General features: G+C 41.4%; 1 protein-coding gene across 1 annotated transcript in view; it reads left to right on the top strand.

Annotated features, from left to right (window-relative positions):
• Positions 1-15,604, top strand: part of LOC102501723 (lipopolysaccharide-responsive and beige-like anchor protein) — a gene marked incomplete at its 3' end in the record, with an annotated part of 350,771 nt that overhangs the window by 249,595 nt on the left and 85,572 nt on the right.

Genomic DNA, 15,604 nt, shown 5'->3' with positions numbered 1-15,604 from the left:
ACAACCTTTTAAGGTAAAATTTGTGGAACTGGCAGTGCACCCCGTGGCTTGGCAGTCTAGTCAGAAGGATGAGACCATGCTGACTCCATAACTAGACCTTTGAAGGGTATTCTCAAGGGTGGCAAATGCAAAACAAAGTAATATCAACTGGCACTTCATTCTGCAAGCTCCCTGCTGGTCGGGTATTCGGTGTGAAGGAACCCTTCCTGACAGGAAGTCCGCCATGGGTGTGGAGACATCTGAAAATAAAGTGTGTTTTAATTTGGCACCCTACCGCTTTACTACTAAGTCTTCTAAATTTGGGATTAGTAAGAGAGCTAGGAAGAAAGGGAAATACACAAATGGGAGTGTTTTGACCGTGATATTTTTCTTTGGTTTGAATGTGATTAGAGTACAGGTAGGGTCTCTCTCTCTTATTGCTTCCTTTGGCGAGGTCTTTTCTTTCTGTCCAAATCAATCTTAAGTGAAGTTAAGAAATTATAGATTAGGTGAAGGCCTGGGGCTGCTTGGTTTAACACCAAACTCTGATAACTTTTGAAGGCTCAAGTATATTCTCACGCTGCGTATTTTTTTTTTTAAACTAATTTTTATAAACTTTATTTATTTTAATTTGACCAGAGAGGGGCAGAGTGAGAGGAAGAGGGAGAGAAAGTGAGAAAGCAAGCCACCAGGTCCGGGACTCGAACTATGGTTGACCATGAGGGAGTCCAGCACCCTTAACCACCATGCCACCTGCTAGCCCCCAATCACGCTGCATCTTTTCTTCATAAAGGGACTGCAACTTCAAGGGTGAGTGGGAGTAATTAGAGTAACATTAGGTATCCCAACGTGGGATGCAGATTTGAATCTGGATGAGTGAAACTTTTCTAATAGTCATTCTAGTTCACTGATTCTTTATTTTTATAGAGATTTTTGCTACAGAGCGTGTGCGCTCGCCAGAAAGACAGAGACGGAGAGACAAAACATGAGAAATTGCCCTCCAGGGGGGATGGCCACACCACAATCCCTTCTCCTCCATTCTCCCCTTGGGATCTTGGGCATGCATGCACACGCGCCCGGCGTGAGTTTAAGCCACTGGGTCTGGGACTCAAACCGCAGTCGACTACATGGGAGTCCAGCGACATAGCCATTACGCTAACTGCTGGTTCCTACGTCTACAATTTCTACCGGTCGATCATGGTGTAATAAAATGGGAGAATATAATCAGGTTCTGATATAACTCACTCCTAAATTAGTAAAAATACCTTTTTTCTCATGATTTTACTTCTTTTTTTTCTTTTTTGGAGAGGTTTTCGCCATAGGGCGCGTGCGCTCGCCAGACAGACAGAGAGAGACAGAGAGACAGAAAGTGAGAAATCACCCCCCAGGGGGGATGGCCACACCGCAATCCCCTCTCCTCCATTCTCCTCTCGGGATCTTGGGGATGCACGCACATGCACCCGGCGTGAGTTTCAAGCCACAGCGTCTGGGACACGCACCACTGTCGACTACGTGGGAGTCCAGCGACATAGCCATTACGCTAACTGCTGGTTCCCATGATTTTACTTTTTATAGTACTTGCTTAACAAATCAACTTTCCTGGTAGAGCCTCTTCACAGTTTCTTTCCAAGATAACGTGTGGTTTACTCTTTTATCAAAAAACAGATTTCACTCCTTTATTTTCAAGGTGCTCAGCAGCTGTTTTGTTCCAGGTTATGTTCATTTGCGTGCCACTTTGTAACTAGTATCTGTGTATCTGACTCAGATCTTCCTCTGATTCAGGTCTTCCGTGCATCACACTGTCTTGGAGGTGGCTTACCAAGAAAACAAACTCCCTCCCTTGGATCGGTTCTCCACATTCTCCTGAACAGAGGTCTCCTGACCTTCTGTTCCGTGCTGTGTTTCTTCAGATAAGGTGTATGCACGTCTTCACTGATGTCCTGGTTACTGGATTCATAGTGCATTCTTTTTGGGGGGAGAGGTTTTTGTTATAGGGCGCGTGCACTTGCCAGACAGACAGAGAGAGACAGAAAGCGAGAAATCACCCCCCGGGGGGATGACCACACCGCAATCCCTTCTCCTCCATTCTCATCTCGGGATCTTGGGCACGCACGCACTTGTGCCCGGCATGAGTTTAAGCCACCGGGTCCGGGACTCGAATCGCAGTCAACTACATTGGAGTCCAGTGACATAGCCATTATGCTAACTGCTGGTCCCCATTCTTTTTGATAGTTCTTACTTCTTTCTGAAATTTCAGTTTTTGGAGGTTCAGATTATGAGCATTACATGGAAACATCAGATAATGATGGTTGGTCAGGTTTTTCTTGTTATCAGGTACTATAAAATTGAGTGAAAATTTAATTTTGTTTTTCTGTTCTTTTTTTCTTTTCTTTTTCTTCTCCCTTCTCCCTCTAAAATCTGCTCATCTCTTTCTTTCATGAGAGAGACAGAGAGAGAGAGAGAGAGACAGGAAGACACCATCTTTACACCACTGGTAGTGGCAGCCAGCCCAGGTCATGGGCATTAGCACGTGTGCCTAGTGTGTTCTGAGACTTCCCAGGAAGGGAACCCAGGACTTAGCCCTTGCAGCCCACTTATGCCATCAAGTTGCCACAGCCCAGCCCTGTGCCTTCCCTCCCCTCCTCCCCTTTAAGAAAATTTTGCCAGAGGATGTGTGAGCTTGCCAGAGTTGCGGAGAGAAAGACAGAGAAAATGAAGAAGCACCTTTCTTGGGGACGGTCTCACTGCCATCCTTTCCCTTCCCCTGCATTTCTCCCTCTTTTCTCTTGATTTCGGCTATATACGCACACCCTCCTGAACTGCCAGGGCCCACACCCGAGCTGTGTGGTTGGCCATGGGGGATCCAGCTTGCTTTATCACCAGGCCAACAAGCTGGCCCCTCTTTTTATTAAAGGTAGGGCTTCGCCCTGTCACAGTCTTCTTCCCTCAGCCTCCCAGCAGGGACTACAGGCGCCATGTGCCCTACTGCTTTTTAGACAGAGCTTCCTGTGTTACCCAGACCAGCCTTGAAGGTGGGTCCTCTTGCCTCAGCCTCCCCAGGTTTCTGGGAGAGCTCCACTATGCCTGCCTTTTGGGTTGGACTAGGACTCGAACCCCACCTTTAATGTGGTGCACCATACTTGAGGCAGCAAATCCTAACTTGTAAAGTTGTTGGATGAAAAATAAGCTGGTTTGTTATGTGTTTCTAACGGAGATGAAATTTACAGGATTAAAATGCCATCAGAGAGATGTACTGTTGATTATTTCTGGTGTCCGTCGTAATTTATTTGTGGGGTAAAGCCAAGTTAGCAAGGATTATTACGTGACCATTTTAGTTATGTTGTAGGTCAAACAATGGCCTAATGTCATCATGCTTATCCACACAAGTTGTAGGACTTTTGTATTATCCTTGTAGCTGGAACCAGCTGATCTCTTATTCAAGATCTGTAAATATTTGGAAAGAGTAACGGAGTCATTGTGAATTGAAAGGTCTTACCCCCGTTCATTGTGAATTGCATGAATCATACTGTACCATTGGCTGTAGGCTGTGGCTCTTGACAGGTACGAGACGTTACTCCCACAGGCGTGTGTCTGTCTGAGTATCAGAGACCAAAGCTTTACAGGTAAATGTGTAAGGTTTGGGGAATTTTAATTCCGAAGATATCATTTAATTGCATAAACCTAGGAGTTCCTTATTTGCTCCTAAAGAATACTAAAACACATGCAGTGCTCTTTTACACTTATGTATTTTTTATTTGAAGTTAAACTTTGAGCACCGAGATTTTAATCTTGTTTTATCTTAACTCCTAACAGTTGACTGAACACATAATCTCCGTTTCCAGTGGTCAGTATTGAGATTGGAAGACCCCAAATGGTTAAACAGCAGGAAAGTTTTCTGCTTTTAGTTCAAAACTGCTGTTTTCTATGTGGCTTATTTACCACATTTTTAATTCTTAATGTTGTGTGCTATGGGATTGGGCATGCAAAAGTCAGCAGAAAGAGATCTGGTTTTTACATCTAGAGCTATTACTAGCTGTGCAATAATAAAGACACTATTTTATTGGGTTACTTGTAATTAACTTCAGCACTAGGCATTCATATAAATCACTTGCAATCTGTTTTCTTTAGATTTTTATTCTTTTAAACTGGTTTAATGTATTTGCTTTTGTTGGTTTTTTACATATGGATCGAGGTTGTAATTGCTTTTTGGAATTAGGCTGTCAGAAACCAACATATATGTGGACTCAAGAAATGATTGAGGCAAGCTAATGAATTTTATATAACATTTTATAAAGATTTGTTACTGGAATAAATATCCACTCGTAGTATGGTTTTGTTGTGAGACTTAATAAATAATGATTTATTCTCGCAAGCTACAAAGTGTCTAGACATTCAAAAAGTTAAAATGCCAGCAATTATTAATTAGAAAGCATTTCTACATTTTGTTTTTCAAAATCCTGACAAAGCAAAAACATGAATTTTTAAGTCTTATTTATCAACTTATTCCTATTATTCTTTTAATTTTTATTAAGTGAACCTTCATCCGTTTTGCATGCCATCTGATAAATGCCATCATATATACTGACTAATAATTTATATGATTGTGTGATTATTTAAAAAGATATTAAATACAGGCAGAATGTTTTGAATAAAAAAAGAAACATTTCAAAAGAAACACATATGTACGTCTGGCTGATTGTAAGCCACAGTATCTGTTATTCCAAAGTAAATGTTATAATACAATAATTTTGTCTCTAAAAATAATTTCATTTGGAAAACGTTTATAGTGATCGGTAGAAAGCACTTAGAGGTATGAGATCATTTAATTCTCTCCCCCAATATTAAAATCTGGACTTGATCATTCGTATAAAATGAGTGCTAGGCGTTACTGAGGTGGGAAGCAAGAGACGTGAAGGAAGCCGTTTGCACCTCTGTCCTGAAAGTTGCGCTTTTAAAAATAATTCAGTTGGTAAATACTTTTTATGCTAGCTGAGTACATTAAATGGTTTTTAAAAAATCTTCTAAAAATAATTAGCCGTTTTATATAGTTTTAGTGGAAGTCTTTCACATTTCCCCTCCAGCAGTCTCTAATGAACACTCCCTGTAATCTCAGTGCGGGCTTGGAGAGTCCCTAAAGACTTGACTTCAGACCTCAGAGGGCAGCCGTGGCTGTGTGTCTGGGAGCAGGAGCTGCCCACAGACTGGCCGTGCACTCACAGGACGCCTTTATGTAGCTCCTGGGTGTGAGGCCCGAGACAGGCTTAACGATGGTCATCTGTCGGGAGCTTGTGCTGGAGAGGGTTAGAGCAGCTTTGTCACATTTATTGAAATCCAGCTCTCCACCTCGATGAGTGAAAGGTCTGGACAAAACTGGTGCCGGTTCGGGAGTTATCAGATGGATCATTATTGGCTAGAGAATATATTTTTCCTGAAAATGTTTAAAGACAAATTTTTAGAACCATTTACAAATATATTAATATTTCAAATGCCTAAGCAAATAAAAATAGAGATTTTTTTTTATTATTTACAAATAACTAAAAATATGTTTATAGTAACTACATAATTGAATGGTTATCTTTTTAAAAAAAGAATTATTCATTTAATTTATTTATTATTTTAAAATTTGCTGCAGGGGCACATGCACTTCCAGAGAGAGGCAGAGAGAGAGAGAGAGAGAGAGTGAGAGCAAGACAGAGAGTGAAAGAAAAAAGAGAGAGAAAGTAAGCCACCAGGTCCGGGATTTGAACCGCGGTCAGTTATGTGGGGGTCCAGTGCTTTAACCACCGTGCCACCTGCTGGCTTTTGAATGTTTACCTTAATCTCTGAAGTTTAAAATCTTTGCATTCTATATTTTGCAAATCTCACAAGTAGTTACTTTTTCAGTATTCAATTTCTTAGCACATATTGCACATTCACAGATTTTCTTTAGCTAGGAATTGTAAACCTGAGCCATTTACTAATCAGATTTTAATAGAGTTTTTCTTTTCTTTCTTTTATTACTCTGGAAGTATCTATTTATATGTACTTCAGTGCATTTACTGAGCTACAATATCTGTGTAACCTGAATGGACACATCATATGTACATGTTCACGTGTAAAAAATATAAAACCAAAGCTTTCCAAAGCACACTATTCCATTTTGCTATTTTATGGAGCGAGTTGTTTTATCTTCCAGAGAAGCAGTGGACTGAAAGCTTTCCCTTACCACTGCGCTCTGTTCTCCTCCGGTACGCGGTCTCTCAGGTCGGTGTTAGACCTGCTGTCGGGAGTGTCCTCACACAGAGCCTGCCCTCTTCTGTAAAGGTGGCTCCTTCACTCTGAGCACAAGGTTTTCCTAGTTTTGACCTTCGGTCCCATGTATGACGTGTCTCTCAACTTTCTGGTAATACCTCCCTTGCGCACATGGGTCTTCTCCCTGGCCTCTCTGCTGCCTCCCCTCCTCTCCTTGCCTCCTCACAGTACCTCTGACATCTGCACAGGTCCGTGGGGCTGCATCCATCCAAGTGGACGTACTTAACACAGGCATAGGTACCCACAGCATCTCACATGATTCATATAAACACTTCATTGCAGAAGCCAAGCCTGGGGACCAGCAGTTAGCTTAATGGCTATGTCGCTGGATTCCCACGTAGCCGACTGCGGTTCGAGTCCTGGACCTGGTGGCTTAAATTCACACCGGGCACATGTGCGTGAGTGCCCAAGATCCAGAGAGGAGAATGGAGGAGAAGGGATTGTGGCGTGGCCGTCCCCCGGGGGGGTGATTTCTCACTTTCTGTCTCTCTGTCTCTCTCTGTCTTTCTGGCGAGCACACGCGCCCTATAGCAAAAACCTCTCCAAAAAAAAGAAAAAAAACCCCTCAAAAAAAAAAAAAAAAAAAAAAAAAGCCAAGCCTGTAAATGTTTAGGTTTTTATAAGGTCAACAGAATGGACAGTTCAGGATTAGTTTAAGTTCTCATTAATTTAAATTATTCTTCATTCATTTCCTTAGTATACATTGTATTTGGGTCTTGAAGACCAAAACTTACAAATAAGAAGATTGTACTACCAATAGAAATAAAGTTTGGGAGTGGTGGTGCATGCCTGAACTCACAGAAGTAAAGTTAATGTCAGTTGATAAGTTAGAATACTGACTTAAAATTTTTCTTTTTTTTTTTTAATAAGTTATAAGTACCAGTAGTAAGTAATAGTTATTTGATATAGTAGCATAGTCATTTTTAGTAACATCATTTAATATCATTATTGGGTTGAAGACTTTATTGGGGTCCAGAGTGTTATGTAGGTGAGTTTCCTGCGACAGTTTGATCGGATAATTTGGAGGGAGTAGGGGGCTAAGTGTACAAACTCAGAGGTTACAATATGGACATCACAGACCTAGAGCAGAAGTCAGGTTCTAGATGTGGGGCCTTAACCATCTAGACTACAAAGTGGAAACTGGATGGAGACCGTCTCCCACTACTCAGGTCAAGGGTGATAAGCCAGGGACAGAACATGCCGAGGCAGTATGAATAACCCTTGGGGGGACCAGCAGTTAGCGTACTGGCTATGTCGCTGAACTCCCATGTAGCCAACTGCGGTTCGAGTCCCGGACCTGGTGGCTCAAACTCACGCCGAGTGCATGTGCGTGCATGCCCAAGATCCTGAGAGGGGAATGGAGGAGAAGGGATTGCGGCGTGGCCTTCCCCCCAGGGGGTGATTTCTCACTTTCTTTCGGTCTTTCTCTGTCTTTCTGGTGAACACACGTGTCCTATAGCAAAAACCTCTCAAAAAAAAAAAAATAAATAAATAAATAAAAAGAGATTAAAAAAAAACAACCCTCAGTATGGTAGGTAGTTCTTACCAATTTTTCCATCATTTTATCTCCTTTTCTTTTTTGAATTTTTAATTTAATTTAATTCATTATTATTCTTCACTTTGACCAGAAAGAGATGGAGAGAGAAAGAAAGCCACCAGGTCCGGGACTCGAATCATGGTCAGCCATGTGGGAATCCAGTGCCTTAACCACCACATCAACTGCCAGGCCCATATCATCATTTTAGCTTTTATTTTGCTCTTCAAGAGGCTTCCTCAGTATCTTCCAGTACTTCTTGTGAAAATGTTATGTCTGGTCTCGCTGTGGTAGCACACACTGCGTGCTGTTACTCCCAGACTTAGGCCACAGGAAAACTGGATGAGGCTCAGAGGAGGCAAGGAAGAACATACCTGGAGCACAGACCTCACCACGCGTGTCTTAGTATTACCATCTCCTGTGAAAACCAGAACAGACCAGTCCAAGTAGGATTTCTAAATGGCCTCTTTAAGAATGAAGATTTGGGGGACTAGCAGCTATCTTAATGGCTATGTCGCTGGACTCCCATGTAGTTGACCTCGGTTTGCGTCCCGGACCTGGTGGCTTAAAACTCACGTTGGGCGCGTGTTCGTGCGTGCCCAAGATCCTAAGAGGAGAATGGAGGAGAATGGATTGTGGTGTGGCCATCCCCCCTGGGGGGTGGTTTCTCACTTTGTGTCTCTGTCTCTCTGTTTGGTGAGCGCACATGCCCTATAGCAAAAACCTCTCCAATTAATAAATAAATAAATAATAAGAAAAAGAATGAAGATTTGGGTCACCTCAACTGGTTTAGAACCATGACCATCTAAGGTGCTTGCTGAATGCACAGGGAAAACAGAGTGGGCACTGGGAACATGGAAGGGCGATTGTGAGTACCCACTACAGCAATATCACAATGACCTGTAACCATATCGACTATACAAGCCCTGTACTTGTCATAGTTCCTCCACATTTTACTGTGAATATACTTGTGTGTGTGTGTGTATGTGTGTGTGTGATTTTTGTTCTCCTCTTCTTATGCCCTTATATAACACAAGGTGTATTGACTTCATATCATGGTATCGAAGTGGTGTTAACTTTACATCACAGCATATAAGCTGTGGGTTATTAGGGAAGTGTAAGCGTTAGGAATTCTCCTCCTTTTATGGGGAATGGGTTTATGTACGTTAGGTTCTTCAGAGAGAAGAACCTATGTGTGGTTATACAGAGGTCTAGTATCAGGGATTGGCTCGTATGAGGAGGGAGGCTGAGAAGTTCCATGATCGGCTTTCTACAGGTGAGAGGCCCAGGAAAGCCAGTGGTGTGGTTCCATTCCTAGCCTGAAGGGCCTGAGAACCAGGGAGCCGTGTTGTAAGGCTCAGTTGGAGGGCAAAGGTCTGAGAACCAGAGCTCTAGGGTGAGGGCCGATGGAGATGATGTCTTTCTCTGGCAGTGAAAGATGAACTTGCACTTCCTCTGCCTTTTGGAGGTTGGGGGGAGCTTTCAGGCAGATTGGGTGATGCCCCCACACCCTGGTGAAGGTGGATGTTCACTTCATTTACCAATTCAAATGCTAATTTCTTCTGAAACACCCTCATAGGTACACTCAGAGAAGTTCCTCAGCTCTGAGGGCGTTTCTTAGATCCATCAGGTTGACACACTGAATTGGCCATCCAGGTTTAGTGTGGTTTGGTTGTATGAGGATAGTGGCATCATAGTAGGTGGAATTATGACTGTTACTATCTTCATCTGGAGATGAACTATGGCTTACGGACATGTGAGTGGGTACCAGCTTGACAAGGATTGAGTTCATGGTCATTTTACATGTCCACTTGGCTGAGCTACAGGGTGCCCAGGTGTTTGGTCAGATATTATTCTGGGTGTTTCTATGATGGTCTTTTTTGGATGAAATTTACGTTTAAATTGGTAGACCGAGTAGAAGAGATTGCCCTTCCTGGTTGGCAGTGAGCCTTATCCAATCAGTAGAAGCCTTGCATAGACACAGTAAGCCTGGTCCTCCCTCAGGTGGAGAGGATTCCTTCTGCCTCACCGCCTTTGCACTGGGACTTTGGCTTTTTCATGTCCTTGTAGTCAAACTAAAATTTGGGCTCTTCCTGACTCTTCAGGCTGCCGTCTATAGATTGTACCATTCATTTTGTTGACTCACCCTGTAGGTCTTGGGAAATAGTCAGCCAGTGTAATTGTGAGAGTTGATTTCTTACAATAAATTTCTTTATATCACATACACACACACACTCTCTCTCTCTTACTGCCCCCCTCCCCATTTTTCCCCCTCTGAAGAACACTGACTAATAATATATGGGCATAAAAGTAGCAGTTAGTCAAATGAAATCCTTGGCTTGATATTTTAGATAGAGGTTTTTTCCCTCTCTGATAATATTCATTATACTTAAGAAAATGCTTTCATTAGTCTTCCTTTCCCTGTTTTTGTTTAACAATATTGTTTGTTTTCTCGGAGTTTTTGTTTTTTTCTTTTCCAAACCCCCTCCCTGTTTGCTTTGGTTTTTCATGTACAGAAGAGGCTTTCTTCAAATGTCTGGTTAACTTTGGCAATCTGCTTATTCCCTTTTTTCTGTTTTTCAAGTTTATTTACCCATTTCTTTGAGAGAGAGAGAAAGAAAACTACCTTTAATAGGGTATCACGCCTCAATCTCTTACCCACCCCTACATTTCCCAGCAAGCCAGGATAATGGACACACTCCCTCACTGTGTAGAAGTCAACCTGGAAACTGAACCCTGGTCTTCCACGTGGTTTCCAGCACTGTAGAGTGTTGCTATCCCTACATTGTTTGGGCCCAATTTGCTGCTTCTGCCTTTTTTTAAAAAAATTTTAAAAAACAATTATTAATTTTATTTATCATTATTATTGTTTTATTATAACTTGCTATACCACACATGTGCTCACCAGAGAGAAAAAGAGAGAAAGAAGGCAAGAAAGCCAGAAAGCAAGCCATCAGGTCTGGGACTCCAACTGCGGTTGGCCGTGTGTGAGTCCAGGGCCTTAACAATCATGCCACCTGGTGGCCCCTCCAATGTGCTCATTCTTAAACATAAGGCACAGAAAACTAATGTGTCTCACTGTAAGTTGTTTACTCGTGATGAATGAGCTCCTTTTGTCATCTGCAAACCCTTACATTTCACCTTGGCCTCACAATTTTCTCAGAGAAAAATGTTCTTCTATCACTCAGAGCCTCATAGTTTAATATACATACTTTTCAATGGTCTTGTTTTTGTGCGGTAAGATATTTTACAGTGTCAGTCATGCACACTTTCTGGAATGTACACTTTTGATCTTTACTGCGGTGAGATGGACACATAGCACGGGGAATGGATCTGGGATCTAACTGTTTCCATACCGGCTTCCATTTACGGAGTCGCTCTTGGCCCTGTCCGGTAGCCGTCTTCCTGCGGACTCAGTGCCCGTGGGCTTTACAAGGAGCACCGATTCGCTTCCTCACATTGGTTCGCCCACGTTCTTGTATAGGCTTTGTTTTCCTTCCTCCGATAAGTCTGTGTCACCAATCCGTGGGTTTCCAGGTTATCAACAATTATCTTACCTTTTCTCGTGTACTCTTTTCTCCTCTTTATTCTCGGCTTTTGCCGCGTCTCACTTGGAGTCACTCATCGTATACCGATTTTTTATTTTTAAAAAACTTTAAAGGCTAAAAGGTAGTTTAGAGAGAATCTCGCACACAATGCTGCTGCACTTTATGGTGATCGACATTGACAGCTTGGCTAATAAGCTGATGGCAGGATGGATTGTACCTACTTAATCTGAGGCCTGACTTCATTGATTTCACTTTTGTTTTTGGAGAGACTTTTGCTAAAGGGCACGTGTTCTCTCCAGAGAGATAAAGACAGAGAGACAGAAAATGAGGAATCATCCCCTAGGGGGATGGCCATGCCACAATCCCTTGTCCTCCATTCTCCTCTCAGGATCTTGGGCATGCACTTACATATGCATGGCTTGAGTTTTAAGACGCCGGATCTGGGACTTGAACCAACAAGATAACCATTGTGCCATCTGCTGTTCCCAATATTTGGGAATTACTTTTACAATTTAGGTAAATTAATGTACTGCATTCAGTACACTAAATCAGGGATCTTGAACCCTGGGACATAGGATGCTGGTCCGTGGCCTGGGTGCAGGGTTGGCAGCAGGTGAGCCAGCGAGGCGTCTGTGTTTGTAGCTACTCCCTGTCTCTGGCATTGCTGCCCAGACTCCGCCCCTGTGGGATCAGCGGTGGTATTGAATTCTCACGGGAGTGCCAGCGCAATCTTTGTGACTGTTGTATTGTATATTGCAATGTGGTCTTGATGGCAGTGGGGCACGTGGTAGATGTGGTGCACAGGGGTCATCCTGGGACCAACACCTTTCCACCCCCAAACCCCTACTCCCCCCGACCCACACACATACTGTGGAAGGATTGCCTTCCATGAGGCTGTTCCCTGGTTCTGGAAAGGTTGGGGACTGCTGCACTAAAATATATCCAAAGAGAGTATTGAATTTATAGAAAACTGTCAGGGTCATGTCTAAAGTAGTTAGAATTTTATTAAAATAATTTAAATGAATATACAACATATTCATTGGTATCTTCTTCTCTGTTTGTTGAAGGTAGAGAAAGATAGAGGTCATGTGGTTAATGAAATCTTTTTCTTTTTCCTAACTAATAAGAAAGATTTTTACTACCAAAAGCACCTGCAGCCTGCCTTCCATATCCAGGAGTTGTGCCACCATGGATTCAGCCAATAGTAAATTGAGGGTACTATGTTTAAGTATGCGTGCACACACACACACACACACACACACACACACACACACTCTGATTACTTCTGTACTCAACTGGTATAGATGTTTTTCCATGTCTTTATACCCTCAACAAGTATTTACATAGCATTTGCCTTGTGTTAAGGATTATTAGTAGTCAAGAGACGATCTGAAGTGTGCAAGTGGATTTGTGCAGGTCGTGTGCAAATACCATGCCATTTTACACAAGAGCTTTGAACGTCTGCATGGTTGGTATCCTAGGAGGTCCTGAACAGCCCTAGGTGGATACTGAAGGATGAGTGTATTTGGTATTAGGGGGAACGCTTCTTAGTAGATTTCACTCTCGTGTACGATCTTTGCTGTTTTTGTTGTACGACTTAAGGCCATTAGTAAGCTAAGGGTGTATTTTAGTAAAAATTGGCTAGTCAACAGTTATGGCCTTAGGAAGTGATAGTCAATTAAATACAGCTTAGAAACAGGTATGAAATTATTGACTCTGTTCTGTTTTGAGTCCTTCCTCTCCAAAGTGCTGAAATGTGTTTTGAAATTACTCAGTTGCATTAGTGGTTGGATTTGAGGCTTTTAACGTGTTTTTCATCAGTACCTCTGGGAACAGGATAACCAAGACCTTTAAGTGGACTATGCATTTTGCATCATTGCATAATTGTGAACACTGTGATGAAATATTGAAATGATCATGGAAGACGATGACCATTAAGCTTTTTCTTTCAACTATTAAAACTCACTCAAGGTTATATTGAGCTGTGGTTTATGAAATTGTTTAGACCAACGCCTTCTTTGATAATTGTTTCTGAAGTGGAGAAAAATGCTTTAGGATAGCACGATTAATAAATATTCTGTTCAGTTTTGGCAACTTAACCAGATTGCCACGGAGAATATTTGATTATTATTAGACTTGTTGGCTTAACTATCCTCTGGATTATAAAGAAAACTGATAATTGTCATACTCCCGGACTTCAGATTCTTTTTATTTGGGTTATTAATTCTTAGTAGTATGCATTTATGTACCCGATATTTGATATCTTATTATAATCAATAATTAATAATTGGAATTAAATGATAGAGAAATGATGTCTTTGAGAATTGTATTTTTGTAATAATAGGCCGAAAGTATATGATTTGTATTTGCACGTCATTCCACATTTTATTCAATTATTTTTTACTGCTAAAAATGTTTTATTCCAGGTTATTATAGAATAATGACTGAGAGTTAACAAGTATAAGAAACCTAAGTTACTAGCAGTGTCAAACTTGAGTTTCTGAGCTTCTATGAAACATTGCACTTTTCCATTTCAATATGAGCCTTCTGTCTAATCGACTTTTCATTTAAAAGGAAAAAATATCTTGTGTGATATGCCACACTGAAGCTTAGTGCACCAATGTTTTGATATGGTTAAGTTTTTAGAGCTGTACTAACTTTAATCTTTGGTTTAAACTCAATAATGAGATTTAAAATATTGCAAAACTTAAATGACACACTGTCTCATTTTATAGTGCAAGTAAGTGCTATACATAATGAAAATAAAATCAAAATGACGTTTAACTGTCTGCTTAAATTTTGAGTCTCTCCGTTGTTGTTTATTTTATCCATGTGGAGTTTTGTCTTTGTCTGACTTAGGTAGTGAAAGTTTTCTCCCAGAACAACTGCAGTTGTGTGTGGGAGTAGACAGTGGTGCTTGAGACGCTGAGGCAAAATGGGAGTCCCAGGTTCCATTCCTGGGTCACCCTGAGGGTCAGGTGTGTGTTGGCCTGCGTTTGTGGTCCCAACTACACAGCATGCTGGGCCAGGAGGACTCCAACATAGTGCAATCCTGCCTTAAAATAAAATTCTTTCTTGTTGTAGTTTTGAATCAGACAAAGTGAATTTGAGAAAAATAGTACTAGTAAATACTTTCTTTGTATTTGCTTTTTTAGATTTTTTTTTAAAATTTATTTAACTTCCTTCCTTTCTTTCTTTTTTAAAATTTGACCAGAGAGAGACAGAATGAAAGAGAGAGAAAGAGGAGGGAGAATGAGAAAGCAAGCTGCCAGGTCCAGGACTTGAACTCTGGTTAGCCATGTGGGAGTCCAGTGCCCTTAGCTGCCTCACCATCTGCTGACCCCTTATTATTAATTTTAATAGACTTTACTTTTTAAAGCACTTTTAGGTTCACAGCAAAACTGAACAGAATAAATAGGGAGATTTCCCATAAACGCGCTCCTCCATTTTCAGCCTCCTTTATCAGCATGGTCCATTTGTTTGAACTGGTGGGCTGACCCTGATGCATCGTGTCCTACAAAGCCCCCTGCTCACATTAGGGTTCACTCTTGGTGATGAATATATAGCGACATGCATTCGCTATTAAAGCACCATACAGAATTGTTTCACTGCCCTCAGAACCCTCTGTGCCCTGCCAGTTCATCCCCTCTCCCTTTAGCCCTGAAACATCGATGACTTTTACTCTCTGCTTAGTTTAGCCCTTTCCAAAAGCTCTTATCACTGGAATCATACAAAATGTAGCCTTTTGAAGTTTTGGTTTTCACTTGAAACTATGCATTAACGTTATCTCCATGTGTTTTTATGGCTTGATAGTAATATTTTTTAGTGCTGTATAATACTCCATTGTTTGGTTGTACAACTGGTTGTTTATACATTTGCCTTCTGAAGGATTGCTTGGTTGCTTGCAAGGTTTGGCAGTTATGAATAAAACTGGTGTGAATATCCATGTGTTGTTTCTAAGTGGGCAAATGTTTTCAACTCCTTTGGGTAATTACCAGGGATTTTCCTAATTATAATCGGGTAAATACAGTTGCTGGATTGTGTGGTAAGAATATGTTTAATTATGATTAAACATATTGTTGCTGGACTGTATGTTAAAAATGTTTAATTTTGTGAGGAACAGCCAGACTGCCTTCCATAGCGACCATCCTCTTGCAGTCCACCAGCAATGAGTGAGGTGTCTCAATGCTGTACACTCTCTCATGTCAGTATTCTGGAGTTTTGTTATTCTTTTTTTTTTTTTTTTTTGCTA

Source organism: Tupaia chinensis, unplaced genomic scaffold, assembly GCF_000334495.1.
Source record: "Tupaia chinensis unplaced genomic scaffold, TupChi_1.0 Scaffold000521_1, whole genome shotgun sequence".
In the NCBI taxonomy this organism is placed as follows: domain Eukaryota; kingdom Metazoa; phylum Chordata; class Mammalia; order Scandentia; family Tupaiidae; genus Tupaia; species Tupaia belangeri.
The sequence above is the reverse complement of the archived record's forward strand: the minus strand, read 5'-3'. Positions and strand labels throughout refer to the sequence as shown.